Raw genomic sequence first — 20,089 nt, 5'->3', positions numbered from 1 at the left:
GGGACTTAGGATCCAGGGATACGATGAGATGGGGGCACTGGTATGGGTGACAATCCCTTCAGAGAGCCCCCTTGCAGAGCCAGAGCCTCCTCACATCCAGGTGTCTGACCCACCTTGTGATCTGGTCCTGTAAGCATCCCAGCCCCGGCTCCCTGAAGCCTCTCTTAGTGACCGAATCTATTTTTAAGCCATGGTGGACTATTACCAGAGTAATTCAACAGTGGTTGGGCCTACCATAGAGAGCACATACACTTCATTAAGTTCAGGCTCACCTTTTAAGACCTCTGGGTGGGTGGGGGGGCTCTCTAACCCCCTGCTTCAGTAAACCTCCCCCTGGAGGGAGCATTTGTCTATGGGGTGCCGGACTAAAGGAGAAACACAGAAACCCGGAAAGGAGAGGGAGATGGTGGATAAGTAAGGAGCTCAGGTACAGGCTTTGAGTTCCACGCCTCCCTTCGCCTTGGACTTGCCTTTGGGCCTTTTGTTCCCCTGTTTTCACATTGTACTCCGGTTTTCTGTGAGTCTAAGGCAGACCAACCACCAGGTGGCCATTCATCTCACTCAGCCTGGCTTTTCTTGGGCTTATTTTAGAGGGAAAATTCATATTTGGGTTTCGTTTAGCTTGCATTTAGGAAAGAGGTCTGGTAACCATTCTAGAGGGGTTTACTGAGCACCTACTGTGTACGAGGCCCTGCTGTCTTGGGCTCAAGAAGCTCACAGTAAGAGAGTAGCAGACAAGCAGACAGGCATCAAGCAAGTAATTACAATGCAGTACAGTGAGAGAAGGAGGGTGGACTGCAGATGGCAGGGCTGACTGACCAGAGACTTTAGAAAATGGGCAGCAGTCTGTATTACTAATAACAAAACTGATGTTACCAAGTCTTGACTGTATGCCGGGCTCCATGCTGAGGGTTCTGTAAGCAGCATCTCGTTTGTCTTCTCTTTATCCCCAAGAGGTAGATTCCACTAGTCTCATCGGTTGAGATGAGAAAGCTGAGGATCAGAGAGGTTCAGTAACTTGCATCATGTCACCCAGCTAATAAGATGCACACAGTTGAGATGTGAAGCCCGGCTTTGTTGTCAGCCAACTATAGTCCCATAAACCAAATCCTGGCCCCTGGTCTGATTCATCTGTAATAGAGATGGTGTGGCATGCAAAGCTGAAAACAGTCACTATCTGGTGCTTTGCAGAAAAAGTATGCTGAACCTTGCTATCGTATATGTGAAGTCATTTCATTCTCATAACAACCTGATTACTACCCCCTCTTATGCCAGGTGGGAAAACTGAGGCACAGAGAGGCAAAGTCGCTTGTCCAAGATCACACAGCAGAGGCGGGTTTAGTGCTCTGGCCACAGTCTGGTTCTAACCACGATGGCCCATTGTTCTTGTTCTACCACCAAGGTCCGCTCCTTATGTTTAATTTTCACATTCTGTTTAGCGCGAGAAAGAGAAAAACGCATTTGCTAGAACTGGCTATGAGCAGATGTCAAAATATTTTCTGCAGCACCAGAAATGTGCGTCGAGAAGGAAAATTGCGAGGACTGGAACTTTCAATATTTGTCTTTGTGGTGACCACATAACGGGCGCTTTGGCAGCTTGCCCCAAATGGTCTGTCCGCCGGAGGCTGGGAACGGGCTGCAGAAGCTGCCAATGGTAGCGCCAAGCTCACGGGGTGGCCGCAGGGTCACAGGAGAGAATGTCTGCGAAGTGCCCAGAACTGTGTCTGACACCTAGTGAGGTCCACATAGGCATCCGCTATTTTGTGCCCTCAAGGGCCGTTCCCAAGGAATGTTTGTAATTCACAGCAATACCTAATTCACTCATCAGTGTCTCTCGGTCTAGGTCTCTGCACGGGCTGCTCTCCCTGCTTGGGTTCTCTCACTTGCAGGTGAGACGGCTGTCTGCCTGGCTCTCCTTGGATGTGCAGCCTCACAGCTGGTGCCAGGGTCTGCAGGGGTCCTGCCTGACCCCTCCACGCTGGAGGCGGTACACGCACACACCCCTCTACCACAACCACACCCCCCACCCCTACTGCTTTCTAGACTACGCACAGGTTCGTCTAGAGGACTTCTTACTTTTGGTGATTTCTTCCTCATTCACTGATTTAGAACTTACCTGGTGTCCTGTTGTAGAAAAACACAAATGTGAAGATCGTGTCCCTGTCACCAAACTTCCTGGGTTCAAACCCCAGCCTGTTCTTTACTGTCTCCCTAACTCCAGGCCAGGTTCTTATCTTCCATGAGCCTCAGCTTCCTCGTCTGTGAAATGGGGGGTGGCTCAGTACCTACCAGCTAGGTTGTTGGGGGGTTGAACTGAGCGAGCATGTCAAGTGCTTCGAAGAGTGCTCAATAAAGAAATGCTAGCCCTCATTGTTGTTGTGATGATTCTACTATGACTACCTCTACTTGGCACCACGTGCTGGTGAGAATCCCCAAGCTTGGACATTTTTAAAAAATTTGTTTGTATCCTCCCCTCACCCCGCCCCCAATTCCACACCCAGCATCATTCAAAGAGCTGTAAGGAAACACAGCCGAGTTAGTCTGAATGCTGAAACCTCGTCCCCATCAGCACGAAAGCCTCGGAGAAGATGAGAGGGCTGCTCTTGGGACGCCGGGCTATGGCTTGCTGTAAGGGATCCAGTTATGGATCATCAAAGGAGAAAGGATGGCGGAGGAGGGAGGGCGGTGGCCCACTTCCCCTTTCAGAGGGAGCCACTTGTTCATTCCTGTGTCATTGTTCTGCAGGCACTTGGGTCCGGGGAGGTGACGGTCACACGTTCGTACGCTGAGATAGTGTAAATCGTGAGTGGAATAATTGAGCCAGGGAGTGAAATCGCTTTCAGGGTCTGGCACACGATAAACACTTCCCAGATGTTGGCTGTTATACCTCGTACAGAATGAAAGCTGTTCCTGCCGGGCGCCATTGTGTTGGACACCTGTAGTGTGGCGATTGCAGCCCCCTCAATTAGCTGCATCCACTCAGAACCAGGAAATGTGATCTGGAGAAAGTGACCTTGAGGTAAGATTATCCTGTTGGCCCCAAGTTCAACGACTAGTGGGTTTAAGGGAGGGGATGACACAAAAGAGGACACCTTGTGATGATGGGGAGAGAGACTGAAGTGATGCACGCTAAGGAAAACCAAAGATTGTAGCCTCCACGAGATGCTAAAATGTTGGTTCCATTTACAGCAAAAGGAATGTTTTAGGATACTAGGACTCCCATAACAAAATACCGTCGACTGGGTGGCGGAAATGACAGAAATTTATTTTCTCACATTTCTGGAGGCTAGAACGCCAAGATCAGGGTGCTGGCCAGTTCGGCTCCTGGTGAGGGCCCTCTTATTATCTGCCGATGGCCGCCCCTCTCGCTATAATTTCCTCTGTGCCTGAGCAAAGAGAAAAAGAGATCTTTCTTCTTTTAAGGGCACTAATCCCATCACGAGGACCACATCCTCATAACCTCATCTAACTCTAGTCACCTTCCAAAGACCCCCATCTCCAAATACTATCACACTGGGACTTAGGGCTTCAACGTATAAAATTTGAGGTATGGAGCAACAAACATCTAGTCCATGAGAGAGAAGAAGCTGGCTTTTTGAAGGTAGGTGGTAGTTTAGACTTAGTTCATTCACCTAAAAAATAGGTGTGTAAATAGTTGCATTAACTAGACCAGAGGTTAGCAAGTTTTTAACGTAAAAGACCAGATAGTAAAATTGTAAGGATTCGTGCGCTGTTCGGTCTCTGTTACAGAGCACACAAGTCTATAGTTGTGGAAAATCAGTGACAGATGGTACAGAAATGAACCGATGAGGCAGTAGTATTCTGATAAAACCATCTTTGCAAAAACAGCTGGTAGTGAAAACAACCCAAATGTTCATCCACAGACAAATGAATGAACACAATGTGGTTTAAAGACACAACAGAATAATATGCAGTCATAAAAAGGAACAAAGCATCAATACATGCTCTGATAGGGATGAACCTTGATATTCCAATGTTCGGTGAAAAAGCCAGACCCTAGGGGTCACATATTGTAGGAGTTTATTTATACCAACTATTCAGAACAGGCAAATCCATCGCGACAGAAAGCCCATTGGTGGCTGCCAGGGGCTGGAGGGAGGGGTGAACGCGGGGCACTGCTTCCTGGGTGCTGGTTCCCTTTGGGGTGATGAAAATGTTCTGGAACTAGATAGAGGTGATGCCTGCACAAGAATGTGAATGTGGTAAGGAGTTGTAACTTCAAAACGGATAATTTTATGTGATGTGAATTTTACTCCAGTAACCAGAAAAGGCTGTGGGCTCTAGGGTGTAGTTTGCTGACTCCTGAACTAGATAATCTTTAAGGTGTCGCGCAGATCTGTGACGGAAGGGCGGAGTGGACATTTTAAGATCTTCTTTAACCCTCTGTTGGTCAAATAAGTTTGTAAAATACGATCTTTATGTTTGCTCACTTATAGTTTGCATTGGGGGCTGGGCAGTGTCAGGTATATGTGGTCTGTGAAATTGCAAATTACCTTCCTGCTTGGGAAAGCCCATTGTCTTGCTAATGTTTGCTGGAGGAGAGGTTTTCATGCCAGAAAGTTTTGAAACGAGAGAGCAGAAGGAGAAAAGAGAGAAGCCATGTTTTGCAGGGAGAGCAGGGAGAATGCAGAGGGCTGAAGAAGAAGCCATGTTGGTAGAGAAGGGAGAAGCTGTGCAGATGGGGAACCGGAGCTGAGGGGCTTTTGCGAGCTCCGCTAAGACTGGTGGGACCTTTGACTCTAGGAGAAACCGGAGAAGAGGGGCTTTTGCGAGCTCCGTTCAGACTGGTGGGGCCTTTGATTCTAGGAGAAACCGGAGAAGATTCTCCTGGTTGTGGAACCATAATGTGCCAGGGCTTTGGGAGCTCTGAATGAAGAGGGAAGTGTTTCCCTGCCTGTTTGCTTGTTTCCCAGTGTAAGGCTTTAATAAAGGAATGGCCCACTGTAAAGCCAGTAGCCACGGCCACCATCACAGCCGCTTGGCCCATGCAGGTTCGCATTTGATTCGGACGGACGGTAATGAAACAACGGAGCCAAGAACTGGTGGGTCATTAGCTTTAATCCTAGCTTGCACCTGGCAGGCAAGAAATACGCACAGTGGGAAAACACTTCCCTTTCTACTCAGGGCTCCCAAAGCCACTGTTCATCTGAGTTTCCTAGAATCAAAGGTCGCACCAGCCTTATTCACCTCTGTTCCCCATCTCCTTCTCTCTGCACAAACTCTGCACAAACTGGCTTCTCCTTCAGCACTCCGCCATCTTGGCTGCCTCTCCTCTGCAATGCTGATGACAGGATCTGAGAGAGCCCCCCCCTGCCCCTACCTTATCTTATAGTGTAGAAATTAAAGCCTTTAAGCCAATATACAAATAAGGAAGTCTCTGATACAAAGCCACTTATCTGAGGGATAAATGGGATTCCTCATAAGAGTGCACCACCCCACATCATACAACAGTCAAGGGTGTGGGGAAAAGCTTAGTTTTGAGAAGATCTTAGTCTTAGAAAGATGTTGAAAAGATCTTAGTATTAAAAGGGTGGGAAAGGCTTAGTCTTAAAACTAAGCATTAGGCTATAAGGACCTTGCGAGCTTACAGCCTGTCCCCCACACCCAATGCAAACTATAAGCGAGCAAACTTATACATCATATTTGCAAACTTATTTGACCAACACCCACCATTTTTGGCTTCACTGTTTCTTTACTGTTTGCCCGAATCCAGTGAGAACCTGCATGTGCCTGGTCATGATGGCCCTGACTGCTGGCCATACACCCTCTCTCTTTTATTTTTTTCATCCTTGCAGATTGTGACTTGGAGATTGTGCTACTGTTTCAGGGAGACTTTTTTTTTTTTTTTAAAGTTCTATCTTTTTTAAAAAAAATTTATTTATTTATTCATTTTTAGAGAGGAGAGAGAGAGAGAGACAGGAGAGAGAGACAGGGAGAGAGAAGGGGGGAGGAGCTGGAAGCATCAACTCCCATATGTGCCTTGACCAGGCAAGCCCAGGGTTTCAAACCGGCAACCTCAGCATTTCCAGGTCGACGCTTTATCCACTGCGCCACCACAGGTCAGGCCATCAGGGAGACTCTTAAGGGACACCATCCTGCAAAGGCAACCTGCACGTGCAGTAGAAAATTTTCTAGTAGCCACGTTAAAGAGGTAAAGAAACAGGTGGATCAATTTTTCCTCATTATTAATACTTATTCATTTTTGTTTTTTTTGCCAAAAATGAAACATACTGACATATTTTGCTAATTTTACTTCCTATTTTTATTCCAAAATCTTATGGACTTGATTCCTTCTCTTGTTTGAATAATCTCTCCAAGATTTTCATTGTGGTCGTCCTTATACAGGAAACAACAAATATAGAAAAACAAAAATTAAAAATCATCATATTTCAGTGTTTTAATACTTTGAATGTATTGCTTGTAACCCTACATTCGTTTTCATTTGAGAAACGTGAGTTGAATTCTATTCTTCTTCTTGTATCTTAGGCTTTGTTGAGGTACGATGAATTATAGGAATATATTTAACAAAATGTATACAGAATATTGTCATTTTGGCATGCAACCAATATACAAATTATTAACAAGATATTTTACATTCTTTTATTGATATGAAGTTTTTGAGGTCTGTTGTCTTTTTTACACTCGCAACACATATTAATTCAAATTAACCCCATTTTATATGTTTGAAAGTGACACGTGGCTTGTGGCTTCCATGTTGGACCCTGCAGGTCTAATGTTTCAAATCTGTTATCATCTGATTTTCAGTCCAGGGGACACTTATTAGATGATCAAGGAGTCTTTGCCTGAATGTACACAGTGATTTATTCTGCCATCAAAGGCAGTAGACTGGATTTCTGGAAATCCTTGTTACTAGAAAGTGCTTCTTTATATAGATTGGAAGTTGTTTCTCTCTAAGCTACAGGCAGTGGGCTTCGTGTTAGCTTCTGGGCTGAACAAATTTACGACCTTTTTTCCCTGACCACTCTGCAGGGGTTTCAAGAAGCGAGAATCAATGGCTCAGCTCAGCAAACAAGTTATCAAGCTCCCACTTGCTGAGCTCACTGCCTGGAAGAAGGTTACACCAAGACAGAGACATGGGTGGTGGCTTTCTCCTCTAGGACCCAAAGGAACATCCCCATTGCTTAAGATTTTCCTAGAGAAATATTGTCCAGACCACAGCCTATAAGGCAGGTGGCCTCTGCAATTCCAGGGTGACTGTCTCCATGGCTCTCATTCATTTTCTTTCTCCTTGTGGACAAATCTGGGGTCAGAATTCCTTGATTGGGAAGGTTGCTCAAAGGATACTGATGTACTTACTATTAGAACAGAAAGAAGGAAGTTCAACTGTGACAACAGTAACAGTAACTTTCTCTTCAAATTCTCTTGACATCCCTTAGCATAAGTGTTATTTTCTGCTTTAGAATTCATTTAATTTTAATTTTTTATTTTAAAATTAAATTTAATGGGGTGACATTGATCAATAAGAGTGAACATTTTCATAGCGTTTGAACTGTTGATTGTGTTGTGTGCTTCTCACCAAAGTCAAATCACTTTCCGCCACCATATATTTGTCCCTCTTTACTTTTTCCCCACCCCCAGGTGATGATTTCACTTTCATCTATGTCCCTGAGGCTCAGTTTTATACCCCACCTATGCGGGATATAGATTTCTCCCCCTTTATGCCCCTCTCCTTAACCTCCTCCCCTTGATTTTGTGTGTGTTTTTTTTTTTAAGGATGAGTGGTGAGGATACACACCAGGCACAACTGTGAGAAATACTCAGTCCAGTAGGAGGGCTTAGAGCCGCAGGAAAACAGGCATGATTCACGTCAGATGCCTGTTCCTTGTTTAACATGATATTTACAGTGGTAACTTGGGAAGGCAGCAGAAGCTGTGATAGAACGGAAGGACATGGGGTCAGCTTCCCTGATTTCAGCCCTGGGGGGGCCCACACTGACCCCCCTGGTCTGCCTTGTGACCCCCCCCCTCTCTTGTCTTTGAGGAATTTCCTCATTTGTAAAAAGGGTGTAAAAAGAAAGGAAGAAAGGAAGACAGAAATAAAGCTATGTCCAAGTTTATGTTGGGACAAAGGGAGGTAATGTTTGGGAGGGCACTTGGAGATGGTAAAGATTGTGGGTGATGATCATGGTGATGGCAGCTGGTAGGCTAGATCAGGGGTTGGGAAACTTTTTGGCTGGAGGAACCATGAACGCCACATATTTTAAATGTAATTCTGTGAGAGCCATACAACGACCCATGTATGTTATGCATTATCCAATAAAAAACTTGGTGTTGTCCCGGAGGACAGCTGTGATTGGCTCCAGCCACCCACAACCATGAACATGAGCGGTAGGAAATGGATTGTAATACATGAGAATGTTTTATATTTTTATCGTTATTATTTTTTATTAAAGATTTGCCTGTGAACCAGATGCAGCCATCAAAAAAGCCATATCTGGCTCGTGAGTCATAAGTTTCCGACCCCTGGGCTAGATTATATACCATTGCGACACGAGACCATTCCCAATCTACAAAAATGGCGATTTCAATCAAGTTCCCCCTTAGTTGAACTTGTTGCAGGTTTTACCATCTAGCCACCCATTTGACCTGATATAACCAAGGTTTCTAAACAAACACTAGGAATTGATCTTTGAATAGAACAGTAAATAAAATAACACCAAGCCATCCTAAACAGGAAGAATAAACCCAGTGTTTCTCAAAGTCGAGAGTGTGTGCTGTTCTGTGGGCATGAAAAGATCATTCTAGGTGGTCACCAGACCTGGCATGAAATACCTCCAGATTTTATAATGAAAATCAATCCTCTTTTAATTTCCTCTCATTCTTCAATTGCGCAAAGCTGCACATCTCAGGGTGGCAGCATCGGAAAGTCTTGCTGACCTTTCCATTAGACAACACAGAACAGGCCTCAGGCTCAGAACAGGCCTCAACCTTATTATTTAGGTTGTCATTGTATTTATTTGTACAGATGACTATGGAAAAGAATGCCAGTTTTCCATTGATAGTGATAAAAATTCTTTATTTTTATTTTTTTATTGTTTTTAATTTATTGTGTTTACATAAATTCAAGTGTCCCGTTGAATACTCCCCCCCACCCCCATGTTCCCTTCAAGATCCTCCTCAATGCCCTCTCCCCTTCCCTCCAGGATTTGCTTTTCTGCTCTTTATAACGCTGTGTTATGTGTATATAATTTCACCAATCTCTTTCCCTTCTCTGATCCCATCCTCTCATCCCCTTTCCCTCTGCCCACTTTCCCTCTGGTCCCTTTGATCCCACTTTTGTCTCTATTCTGTTCCTCAGTTCAGATTGTTCATTGGATTCCTCAAATGAGTGAGGTCATCTGATATTTTTCTTTCTCTGCCTGGCTTATTTCACTTAACATAATAGTTTCCATGTCCATCCATGTTGTTGCAAAAGGTAAGATTTCTTTCTTTTTCATGGCCGTGTAGTATTCCATTGTGTATATGTACCACAGCTTTTTAATCCACTCATCCACTGATGGACACTTGGGCTATTTCCAGATCTTGGCTATTGTAAACAATGTTGTAATAAACATGGGGGTGCATTTCTTCTTTTGAATCAGTGATTTGGTACTCTTAGGAGGATATATTTCTAAAAGTGGGATAGCTAGGTCAAAAGGCAGTTCCATTTTTAATTTTTTGAAGAATCTCCATACTGTTTTTCACAACGGCTGCACCAGTCTGCATTCCCACCAGCAGTGCAGAAGGATTCCCCTTTCTCCACATCCTCTCCAGCACTTATTCTGTGTTGTTTTGTTAATGAGCGCCATTCTGACTGGTGTGAGGTGGTATCTCAAAAGGTCTTACTGGAAAAGTTACTTATTTACATAAGGAAAGCAATTTGGTTGAAAGAATACTATTAGGTAATTACAAATATTGGCCTAAATGGTGAAGGTGATATGCACCTGCTCATGTTAGGAGATATTGCCCTAAATGAAGGTTTGGGTGTATGTGTGTTTGTGTGTGTTCAAATCACACACCCTGCAAGTTTACTTTTCTAACCATAGAGGAAGTCCCTGTGATTCAAGTGTTGATGAACCAGGGTAAATAATTTTAAACAGCGAACATGAGCACACAATTAAAATTCTGCAACAATTAAAGGGCAAAGCTGTCACCAGTTATGAAACATTCGCTGGGATTAATAAGGCAGAAAGAAGGTTATTTCAGGAAAGCGTCAAAATTGTATCAACAGTCCCACACCTGAGTGAATTTCCTCTCTTCTTTGGGTGGGCTGTGGCCAGCCAGATGACCTTAACTTGATATTGGATTAAACTATAGAGGGGCTTGCTGTGCAGCTGGCAACCACATTTAATGAGGAAAATGTGTAGAGAAGAGATAGGTGCCCCAAATCTATTCTTGACTGGAGAATCAGAATTAAGTCAGCCATGTAGAGGATGCCTACTAAAATCTCCTAATCACAGGCAGAAGGGCGAGGGACAGTCTTTTCTATCACAGAGAAATCGAAATGATAAAGCCCTTTGAAGAACTGTGTTCCTTTAAAAAAGATGGGGTCCTTCTACAAGACGTCTAGCCTGAATTCTGAAAAAGCACCAATAGTGTGAGAGTTAGAACAAGCAGTGGGTAGTTCTAGGTTTAAGGAGATTCAAGAGATATGACAGTTAAGCAATACATGACCCTTGATTGGATTTTGCATGAAGAATAGCCGGAAAGACAATACTGGGACTGCTGGGAAGATGTTGATATGGGTGGCGTATAAGTAGTATTGTCGTATTACTGTTAAATCTCTTGGGTGTGATCGTGGTACTATTGCACAATGGACTATGTTAAAAAATGTATTTGTTGTTAGGAAATATATGCGGAAGTACTTATGGATGAAATGTCATGATGTTGAAAGTTATTTTCAAATATTCAGCAAAATAAAGGGGGAAGAGGGGACGGGATCAAAGAAGGTGAAGGGATTAGCCAAATTATATATACATAAGACAGAGATACAGACAACAGGATAGCAAATCCCAGAGAGAAAGGGGGGGATGAAAGTACGGGAAAGGGGGACCAAGGGGTGAAACGAGGGTGGAAAGAGACTTTGCATGGACCATGAGGGGCATGATGCAGTAGACAGAGGGTCTTATATTGAGTGGGACACTTGAAACTATGTCAACACAATACATTCAAAATAAAAATGAAAAATATAGGCACAACTATGGTGTTAATGATCTGTAAATCTAGATGAATTAAGGTGTTTATTATCCTATTAATATAACTTTTCTATAGGATGAGGCATTTTCAAAATAAAGAGTTGTGAAAAATTTCCCGACAGCACTAATGGGCTGGGGGACTTGGGGGTAGACTCCTCGCGTTGTAGTTTTCCTTGCTTCTATGGAAATGAGAATCTGGCAGTTTGAGGGTATCAGTAGAGCTCTTAGAGGTTCAGGTGTTAGTGAATGGTTTCTTTCTTAGCGTATTTTCTGTGTGAACAAGGCTTGCAGGGAAAATGATTCTATTCTGGCTTTATAGGCATGAAGACCAGGAAGCCCCCTTTGAATTATGGACTTTCTTCTTTGCTGAATCTCGCTCTCCCTGCCATCCGGGTGTCTCAAGCTATGCCACCTTCCTCTCATACTAGGGCAATGATTCTGAGTGTCTAAGCAGGGTTGGTAAATATATAAATAGCACACATCAGGCTGCCCCTACTCCTGTGTCCATGGAAGACATTACTAATTGATTTCAACACAATCAATCACCCAACCAGCCACCGCTAATAAATTGCAGAGAAACAGTCACTTAACATCCTGGATTCTGTCTCCCCCAACCTTGTCCCAGTTTTCAAGCAAAGCAAGTGTAAATCTGAGTTACTCTAAACATGATACAAATGGTTTCCTGGTTCTCATTGTAACTCATCTCTCTCTAATGCTTTCTCCTACCAACTTAATAGAATAAAACTTTTTCTTGCCTCAAAACCCTTGTAAACATTTAGTGGGACCTTGGGGTGCTCCTGTGTATTCATGAGGAAATTGGCTTCCAGGTCTGGAGAAGCTGCTGTTCCTGTGGGTACTGCCATCGAGCTGGTGGGGCGCCTATTGTCTCTTCTCCTGGCATTGGAATTTTTCCCAGCTGTTCCACTGGGGTCCTTGGTGCCAACACTTCTGAAAAATGACTTTATTGAGGCGTATTATATATATATATATTGTATAGTTAATTCAATACAAGTGTACCTTTTTAGTAAACTTACCAAGTTGTGCAACTGTTGCTATTTCTCTAATGAGTTCGCTCATACTCATTGACTGATGATGCCTTGAGACTCAGACTGGGACTTACACCATTGGCTGCCCTGATTCCCAGGCCTTTGGGTTTGGATTAGAAATGTACCACCATCTTTCCTGGGCCTTCAGCTTGCAGATGGCAGATTGTGGGAATGCTCAGCCTCCATAATCACGTGAGCCAGTCCCTCATATTAATCTTTATCTCTCTCTCTCTCTCTCTCTAGCTCTATCATCTATCTCTATCATCTATATCTATATTTATATCTATATCTAATCTATCTATGTCTGTGTCTATATGTATATGTATATGTATATCTGTATCTATATCTATATCTATATCTATATCTATATCTATATCTATATCTATATCATCTATATCTATATCTACCCTATTGGTCTGTTTCTCTGGAGAACCCTGACTAATGCCAAGGGCCCATTGGAGGGCTGGTCATTTCCCTTGCCATCTCTGTGATAAAGAGAAGAAGGCACAAATGAGCTGTGGGCTTGCTGCACCACTATCCCACGGCTGGGGTCTGCAGCAGGGCCTGAGGCTCAGTGTGCAGCTGGTGGTGTCAACAAAAGGCTTCTTTTTGCTTATTTTTCTGTGGCTGCTCCTGGCAGCAGAATGCACAGGAGACGCCCTGGCAGATGGAGTGGAGGCAATGCCAACGGAGAGAAATACCTGCAGAAATGCTCCATGGATGGGGCTCAGAGTCCCCTTACCCAAAGCAAACATCATGGAATCACAGGACCTTGGAGCTGGAGGAGATGTGAGGCCTGGAGCATTTATTAAGCCCCTGCTGTTTGCTAGACCATAGTGCTTTCCTGCTCTGGAGAGCCCATACCCAGAGCCTCTTTCACTATCCAAGGCTGGAGCACCTCTGTAGTATCCCTGAAGGGTGATCTTCCTGCCTTAACTTGATCACCTTCAGAGATGGGGCACTCACTGCCTCACCTGGGTCAGGGGAGCCAGGGTAATGCTCTCCTGCTTAGATATCACCATGTGCAGAAATGATGCCTGCATTTTGACAAGGAGCATAGGAAAAAATATGCCTTTTTTCATTTACCTTTTCTAAATACCAGGTCCCTATTAGTGGTGAGTGTGCAGATGGAAGGTTTTGGATCTCTTTCCTTTGGATGTTTTATTTTTTTTTAAAACTTCATCAGAAGTTTCTGGAACAATCTTTTAATAATGCTAGCATACTTGATTATTATACTTTGGAGTCTCTTCTCACTCCTCCAATCAGACTTCTGCCATCCCACAGAGACCACATTCGTCGAGGCCACTGGTGGCTTCCAGAGTGTCACATTCAGTGGCCAGCATTGCTATTGTTGTTTTTCTTTTTCACATCAGCAACATGCAAAGCGATGGATCACTCCCACCTTTTCAGAACACGGTTTTTGTCTTTGCTTTGGTGCGTACTCACCCTCTTAGTTTCCCTCCTATTCGTCGGCAGCTCCTTCATATTTTCCTTTTCTCACTTCTCCTCCTCTGATTCTTTGTTCTCTTCTGCCCCAGACGTGAAGCAGCCATTTCTCCATTGATCCTTGGTTTGTCCTGGTTGGGAATGGTGCTTAGAGACTCCAGTCTGGGTCCCTGGGGTGCTCATTATTCCCGGGTTGAACATTATTGCTAGTCCTCTTATTGGTTAGAGACAGTGACATTTTGTTTTGAAATATAATGCATCTTGACTTTATACAGAGACTTCCAATTCAGACTCAGAACTTGTAAGTTTCCCATAACCTCTTTACTCTTATTGTCAGTGTCTTTTTCCCTCCCTACCCAAATTCCGGATTCCCAAAGAAACCAACATGATTATTCACTTGCTTTATCCCATAACATACAGAGAATGGTTTCAGGAAAATAATAACAACACTATCATTAGTGATTTGATCATGAATAAAGTTTAAGATTTTTTGTTTTCCTTTTTTTTTTATCCCTCCTCCCCTCCACACACTTTTTGTCATTCTTAATGTATATCTTACTGGGCCTTTCTCACCAATGATTTAAAGTACTCCTTTCTTCATTTTTTTTTTTTTGTATTTTTTTTTTTCTTGAAGCTGGAAACAGGAAGAGACAGTCAGACAGACTCCTGCATGCGCCCGACCGGGATCCACCTGGCACGCCCACCAGGGGGCGATGCTCTGCCCCTCCGGGGTGTCGCTCTGTTGTGACAAGAGCCACTCTAGCGCCTGGGGCAAAGGCCAAGGAGCCATCCCCAGCGCCCGGGCCATCCTTGCTCCAATGGAGCCTCGCTGCGGGAGTGGAAGAGAGAGACAGAGAGGAAGGAGAGGGGGAGGGGTGGAGAAGCAGATGGGCGCCTCTCCTGTGTGCCCTCGTCGGGAATCGAACCCGGGACTTCTGCACGCCAGGCCAACACTCTACCACTGAGCCAACTGGCCAGGGCTTCCTTTCTTCATTTTTTATCACCTCATCCTATCTTTTTGTACTGAATTCTTTGGTGTTGAGTAATTAATTGTTTATAAGCTCCTTGAGATCAGAGTCTTTCCCTGCCTTTTCATCCCAGGATTCTCAGTGCCTGACACATAATTGGTGCTCAGCACACATGGTTCAGTGAAATGGGTTCATGAATAAATAGCAAATATTTTGCTTGGGAAATGTTCCTCGTTCTCATTCTCAATCTTCCCCAGTAGAGGGCACTCCTTGAAGGCAGGCAGGACCATCATTGGTTCATCTCTGTAGCTGTAGTGCCACTTCGCCTGGCACATACAGGAGCTCACAGAGGGCACATCTAGGTTTTGTGGATTCTGAGGCTTATAAAACTTGGAGGCCCTTCTTTAAATGACAGACTATAGAATTACAAATACCAAATTAGGTAGATGGCCTTGAGAGAGACCCATCTAAGAGAGAGCCCCTAAGAAAGCTGAAGACTTCTAAGTTTCAGGGAAAACCCACCTCCAGGGCTCATTAAATGTCCACTGAATGAATGGATGAGTCACAGGTAGACTTTAAATACCTGTTTGCTGGTTTCACTTTCAGTGGATAGAAACACAAAGAAAAGTGTAGCCATATGACCAATGGCCTGCCCTATTTTATTCTTGCACATAATTAGGATACCTTTTTATCTTTCCAACTGAAGGTGGTTTCCACGTCAGGTCTGTGCCCACAGGAAAGAGAATAATCAGGTACTGGGGCACTTCACAGAGGCGGCTCTGTCAGGCAGCTGCTGCTTCGGTCTCTCTGCTCTCCACTCCCCTCTCTCTTGTTAACAGCACAGCGGTTTCTGTCTGGAGAACCATCTTCTGCCTCCCAGAGAGGGGTACGCACCCTGGGCCTGTCGGGCCAGCGCGGTCCAACCCTTAGCCCCAGTAACTTAATTAATGGTCACTTCCATATCCTGTGTACTGTGCACTAGTCACTGTCTAAGCATTTTAAAAATGTATATTGATTCATTTTATCTTCACCTCAGGCCTTTGAGGGAAGTAGAATTATTTTTACTATTTTACAGCTAGAAAAATGAAGGCACAGAGGGGTTAAGGCTATATTGTCCAAGGTCCCCAGCAGGCAAGTGATAGAGCATGGATTTAAACCTAGGCGGTCAGGCTCTTGACCTTCACAGTGGGTTGCATCTTAATTAGTTCAGGTAAGAGAGAAGACAGCCAAGCCAGTCCCAAGACTCTTTTTTTTTTAGAGAGAGAGAAAGAGAGAGAGATAAGAAGGGAGAGAGAGGGAAGAAAGAGATGAGAAGCATCAACTTATAGTTGTGTTACATTAGTTGTTCATTGATTGCTTCTCATACGTGCCTTGACTGGGAGGCTCCAGCTGAGCCAGTGACCCCTTGTTCAAGCCAGAGACCCTGCGCTCAAGCTTGTGACCCACACTCAAGCTGGCAATCCCATGCTCAAGCGGGCAACCTCAGGGTTTTGAACTGGGGACCTCAGCATTCCGGGTTGACACTGTATGCACTGTCCCAGTGCTAGTCAGGCCCAAGAGCCTTAGTGTTAAGCTTTGGAACATAGAGGAGGATTTATCTTTCCAATAGGAACTATCAGCAGTTCAGATGTTGATAGCTGGAAGTTTCCATGGTCACTGTGTAGAGCTGGAGAATGTTATCACCACCTGGAGGAGAGATGGGGGCCTTCTGGTGGAGACCTTCAGGATGCTGTTGGTGCCCCATCTCAGCCTGTGCATGAAGATATACCTCTGGGCTTCGCACACACACACACACACACACACACCAAGATGTTCCTTTTATTGCTTTAAACATGCATTTAAATATATATATTTAAATTTCTTTACTTTGAGGAATTGGCTCACACAATGGTGGAGGGCGGGCAAGTCCAAGATCTGTAGGGTAGGCCAGCAGGCTGGAAACTCAGGCAGAGTTTTTTTTTTGTTTTTTTTTCAGGCAGAGTTTTTATGTTGCAGTCTTGAGGCAGAATTCCTTCTTTTCCAAGAAACCTGTTTTGCCCATAAGTTCTTCAACTGATTAGATGAGGCCCACTTGCATTATGGAGGGTAATCTCCTTTACCTAATGTCAACTGATTTGTAGATGTCAGTCATGTCTAAATAATATCTCCATAGCAACATAATGCTTGACCAAGACAACCAGGCGCCAGAGCCTGACCAAGCTGACATAATGTTAACTAATACATTTGCTGGTGCAATTTCCTCATCTATGAATTGGAGAACAGGCCTTGCCTTGAGCTTCAAGCTTCTCTTCTATAAATGGGAATAATGTACAGGAGTGTGCCGAGGGAAGTGAGGGTAAGGCCAGGAGCAGGATGAAGAGGATTCTGGACAGAGACTCCTCGCTGTCTTGGGAAGGAAGATTCTGCAAGTGGAGGCCTCTTGTTCCCTGAACCGCTGAGTCATCTCTGGGTAGGAGACTGTGACATCAGAGCTTAAAGGTGGCCGTTGGCAGGTACTGGAGCTATTTGTATGGCTTTCCAGCTCTTCCACAAAGACAGTTTCAGCCCCAGGAGGGAGAAAGCACAGCCCTTCTGGGCAGAAGCTCTGAGCACAGAGACAGGCACAGTCTCACAATCCTACAGAGAGGCTCGTGCTGGAGCGAGCAGGAGGCAGCCAGCAGGGGGAGGAGGATGACGAGGAGGGCGGCCCTGATGGGAAACAGCACACGCTCAGTCCCACACATCTGCCAAGTGGAGAGCAGGGTTTCCGAGCTGTTTCTGATATCTCCTCACTGTGCTGACTTGGGCAGGCAAGTCAAGGGACCTTGCTGACCCTCAGTCACTTTATCTGTGAATGCAGAGTTATGGCAATAATGCCCGGTGTGCAGGGATGTGGTTAGGATGACACCAGATAAATCACATGCAGGGCCCCTCAATCCTGCTGTTGCTGCACGGCCTGGCGTACGGGGGCCCCCTGAATTAGGCTGTACTTGGTCATGCTCACTGCACATCTCTTGGGTCATAAGCAGTGCTGCTGCCACTGGCCACAATGAGGTCGAGTTCAGCTCTCAGTCATCCTGGGTCTTGGTGTTTATGTTTATTTTTAGCAGGGGAATGTTATGGTAAGAAAGGGAAGAACTATTAACGAACATATTATTCGACAAGGGGAGATAATAAGCAGCTGTTCTAATTGTATTATGAGCCTGTCACTTGAAGTTTATACCATGATTCAAACTCAACATTTAAGGTATTTTTAGGTGGGAGCCCAGGTTTTCAAGTACAGGAAAAAAAAAAAAGGAAAAAGAACAATTGCTTAAAAGTAGTAAAATTAACATTTCCTTCTTGGCCTTCTAAAGAGCTTTCTGATATATAGTCTTCATGGTTCACCCAGGAAATTGAGGCTGGAGAGTGATATCACTTCCACCCGAGTGATGAAAACACTTCCACGAAATAGTTCTTGGCTTGAAAAGGCCAGACGGTGAGCATGAATGTTTTGATGGTTTGAAGGTTACATACAGCACGTGCTGACCTTTGTCCCTTCTTAGTTACCTTGTAGTGACTTTAGTAATCCCAGGAGGCAGGAATTATGAGGCCTTGATTTTATTGTCTATTAATATTTAAAAATTTTATTTAGAAGATGAAATTTAACAGGGTGACATAGATCAATATGATGCCTCTTTCCTGCAAATAGTGTCACTGAGGCTCAGAGGGGTGATGTGACTTGTCCCGAGGGGCAGAGCCGGAGCAAGGTGTGGTCCTAACCACAGCCCTCGCCTGCCTGCTGAGGACCAGACTGGGTGACAACAGCAGAGGCCTTTGAGACGCCTGCTTTGTGAAGGGCCAGGCCTCGGAAGTTTCTGCTTTTATCCAACGGCTTTTTTTCTAGTGGCCCTAGGGCATGGTGTGATGTGTTTAGATCTGCATTGCAGCCAGACCAGTCACGAATCAGCCCCCATCCAACCCCATCCTGTCTCTCCCTGTCTGAGTCTTTCTATTCGTGCAGAACAGCGAGGTTCCCGCACAACACCAGGATCAGCACCCTGTAAATGGGGCCTCAGATGCTTCCACTTACGCGTTTATGTCTGTAGTTACGGCTTCTTTATACGGCTAGCAGTTTTGGCTTGCCCATTAAGGTAGTGAGGGACAATTTTATTTTACAATAAATGCATTTAAGCTTTTTAAAATTGTGTGGATATGAAAATATTTAAACAGATAATAGAGATGGTAGCATAAATGGCAATAGCTAATTACAGAGGTTTACTGAGTGCTGACGATGGGCCTGGCATGATTCTAAGCACTTTCTGTTTAACTCATTGAACCCTCCAACCTTTGAGGTTGGTTACTATCGGTCCTGGTGTACAACGGAACAGAAGGAGGTACAGAGACTTGAATATCTTGCCAAGGTTGCGTGGCCAGTGAGTGGGGGTGCTGGGATTTGAACCCAGGCGCCGGACTGCAGAGTCCGTACTCCTAAGTCATTGTGCATGTGCGATATGAGGGAGTGGTGTTTGGGGAATATTAGCTGTGTCTGGATGACCAGCTTGCTCCAGTTTGCTGGGACTTTTTTTCTTTTCTTTCTTTCTTTCTTCCTTTCTCTCTTTCTTCTTTTCTCTCTTTCTCTCTCTCTTTCTTTCCTTCCTTCCTTCTTTCCTTCCTCCCTCCCTCCCTCCTTTCCTCCCTTCCTCTCTGCCTTTTTTCCTTCTTTCTTTCTTTTTCTTTTTCTTTTTTTTTGAGAGACAGAGAGACAGGAAGGGAGAGATGAGAAGCATCAACTCATAGTTGTATCACTTTAGTTGTTCATTTGCTGCTTCTCATATATTTCTTGAGCGGGGGTCTCAAGCCAAGCCAGTGACTCCTTGCTCAAGCCAGGAACCTTGGGGTCAAGCCGGTGACCTTTGGGTTCAAGCCAGTAACCCCAGGGTCATGTCTATGATACCACACTCAAGCTGGAGAGTCTGAGCTCAAGCCGGCGATCTCAGGGTTTCAAACCTGGGACCTTAGCATCCCAGTGCGATGCTCTATCCACTGCACTACCACTGGTCAAGCAAAGGACTTTCCTGGTTTTAAATCTGAAAGCCTGCATTCTGGGAAACCCCTTGTCACTTTAGTTATACCCGTCTTTCCCAGTCTCCTCTGCGATCGCCTCACTGTATATGCTGGTGACATGAGCCAAGCGTATGTCATCAGCCACACACTCCAGGTCTGCGTGGATTGTGAGGAGTAAACATCCACCTCTCCTAACTACATAAGAAACATGCAGAAACCCTTGCTTAGAAATGACAGAATGAAGCGCCTGACTGCTGTATGTGTCACTGACAGCGGCACTTGCCTGATCAGTAGACGACAGAGTGAAAATATGCCGCATCTGTATGTACAACACAGTTGCAAGTGTCATACAGGAGGTATGGAAAGACAAGATCTTGGCACACAGGCAC

At 44.7% G+C, this 20,089-nt stretch overlaps 1 long non-coding RNA gene across 1 annotated transcript in view; it reads right to left on the bottom strand.

The window, feature by feature from the left end:
- The window catches only part of LOC136403648 (uncharacterized), a 493,289-nt gene that overhangs the window by 92,594 nt on the left and 380,606 nt on the right, over nt 1-20,089 (bottom strand). The window lies entirely within an intron of this gene.

The sequence above is a fragment of the Saccopteryx leptura genome, chromosome 4 (genome assembly GCF_036850995.1).
Source record: "Saccopteryx leptura isolate mSacLep1 chromosome 4, mSacLep1_pri_phased_curated, whole genome shotgun sequence".
Taxonomy (NCBI): Eukaryota; Metazoa; Chordata; class Mammalia; order Chiroptera; family Emballonuridae; genus Saccopteryx; species Saccopteryx leptura.
This window is presented reverse-complemented; position numbering and strand designations above follow the sequence as displayed.